A 2,827-nucleotide genomic window follows, 5' to 3' on the forward strand; every position below is an offset into this window, starting at 1 on the left:
TGTAAAGTGCTTGGGGATGTCCTGTGGCCGTGTAAGGTGCTATATAAATGCAAGTCTTTCTTTTTGCTGTACATCAAATTTTATATTACTGTGGTGTATGTAACCTGTTCCACCTTAAGAGAACTACCTTAAGAGATGTACTACTTTCTCTTGGCTGCTGTATACTGTAATACCGGTGGTGACCACACCGGTATATAAGTGTTGTGTAGGGATTTGCTGGGCAGTTCAGCCCTGACCTCCGAATAGTAAAGACCTGTTAAAGTTATTCTTGTGGTCTGTGTCCAGTGATTTATAATAAGCATAACTGGGACACACAGACTTAACAGTGGCGACGAGTCCGATCTTACCCTGCGGCAGTTTTACATCCAAGGCAGCTTCGTCCTCAGAACGGGCGTCGAGAAGAGGCATCCGCCCTCATCATCCTGCTGAGCACCATCGCACGGGAGGCATCGAGAACCCGGGTTAAAAAGAAAAATTTTGACCACGAAGCCCTCCATCAGCGACAGGCAGTGATCATCCCTTCTACCACGGTGGTGGGTAAGCCGATCAGCAACACGAGCAGAAAGTCGGCCGTGTTGACTGTGGAGTGGGGGAGGGAAAACGGAGGAAAAAGGGCGGAGAACTCGACCACAGCCGCTGAAAAGGGCCGGGCTGCAATCGAGGCCGAGAGGCGCAGCGACTGGGGCAGCTTAAGGCACGAGAGCCGCGGAGAACTCAAACGCAGCCGGTGTAAAGGACCGGGCTGCATGCGGGGCTGAGAGGCGCAACAGCAGGGGAAGCGTGAATGCCCACGGGAACCGCGGGGGAGTAAAAGCAGCGTTGGGGAATTGAGAACCGCTGGGGAGGCGAGAACGGCAGCAGCACGGCAATCGCCATTGCAGCCAGCGGGGGAAAAAGGCAAACGCGGGAATCCGCCATTGTAGTTGGCGGAGGAAGAAGACGAGCGCGGGAAAGACCACCAAGCGCGGGAAGCCGCCATTTTAGTAGGCGGGGGAAGAAGACAAGCGCGGGAAGCCGCCATTTTGAGAAAAAGAAAAATTTAAAAACTTGCAAGGATGCCTAAACATGGGAACATTAATACCTTTGATAGCGATATCGAAGATTGGACCACGTATGTAGAACGCATGGAAGTTTATTGTAAAGCAAATAAGGTACCAGATGATGAGAAAGCACTAACCTTATTAAGCTCAATGGGTGCGAAGACATACGGGCTATTGAAGCACCTTCTGTCACCAGATAAACCGGCGGATCAGACTTTCGCGAATATTGTTACTGTCCTGAAAAATCATTTAAACCCCACGCCGCTGATGATAGCGGAACAATTTAAATTTTACAGAAGAATGCAGCTGAAAGACGAAAGCAACGCTGAATTTTTAATTGAACTGCGTAAGCTATCAAAGTACTGTCAGTTTGGAACAGGACTAGCAGATGCGCTGAGAGATAAATTTGTGTGTGGATTGTTAAAAGAAGGAACACAAAAGCGACTGCTTGAGGAGAATGATCTTACGCTTGATAAAGCTGTCACTATTGCAGCATCGCACGAAGCCGCAGCGAGAGGCACTGCGGAAATGCAGCTACGGTCACCGGAACTCAGCACCAATCAAATGGTCTTGGGTACAGTAAAATGTTATCGTTGTGGAAAGACAACGCATGATCAGAACCAGTGCTGGTTCAAAAATCAGGAATGCAGAAAATGTGGCAGGCTTGGTCACATAGCTAAAGTATGCCGGTCAGGAAAGAAGACCAGCAACATAAAGTCACTGCAGGAAAAGTACAGAAAGGTACACAAGGTGACAGAGAACAGTTCGAATGAACAGAAGTCAAATTCAGACTCCAGCAGTAATGAACTGGGTAGTCTAAGAGTACACAATGTTGGTAATGAAGCAGACCTCCAAACAATCTGGGTCACACTTCAGATAGCAGGAGTCCAAGTGAAGATGGAATTGGACACTGGATCGGCATTGACGGTCATGAATAAGCAAGATTACAAAAGGTTATTCCCACATATTCCCCTACGGGATACGGAGATTGTATTGAAAACATACACGGGGCAAAGAGTATACCCCATCGGGAAGATAGAGGTAAAGGTGGTCCACAAGGGCAAAGGAAGCCAAGGAATGGACTTATATGTGCTACCTGAGGGAGGTCCACCACTACTGGGACGGGAGTGGATTAGGGAAATAAATATGGACTGGCATTCCTTAAAAGCACTAACGGTAGATTCCGGTAAATAAGATGTCAAACCTAAACGATTGTCCAGAATATTGGACGATGCTAAAGAGGTGTTCCAACAGGGACTGGGAACACTGAGAGGAATTACGGCAAACATCAAGGTTGAAGAACAGGCAAACCCGAAATTTTTCAAAGCCAGACCGGTACCTTATGCGATACGACCTGCTGTGGAAGCTGAGCTGGAAGGGCTAGAATGTTCAGGAGTACGGTCTAAGGTAGATTGGAGTGAGTGGGCCACGCCCATTGTCCCCGTCATGAAGCGTTCATCAAGCAACAAGCCGGGGGAACCGGGGAAGGTTCGCATCTGTGGAGATTTCAAGATCAGTGTTAATCCGGTGCTTCACACGGTGCAGTATCCACTTCCGCGGATTGAGGATATCTTCGCTTCGTTGTCTGGCGGGAAACACTTCACCAAGATAGACCTGGCGCAGGCGTACTTACAGATGGAAGTTGAGGAAGAGTCACGCCAGTATCTCATGATCAACACGCATAGAGGCTTGTACCGGTATAATAGACTGGTTTTTGGAGTGGCATCGGCTCCAGCAATTTGGCAGAGGGCCATGGAGCAGGTATTACAGGGAATTCCAGGCACACA

Source organism: Somniosus microcephalus, unplaced genomic scaffold (genome assembly GCF_052327205.1).
Source record: "Somniosus microcephalus isolate GS21.2 unplaced genomic scaffold, FLI_Smic_1.0 scaffold325, whole genome shotgun sequence".
NCBI lineage: Eukaryota > Metazoa > Chordata > Chondrichthyes > Squaliformes > Somniosidae > Somniosus > Somniosus microcephalus.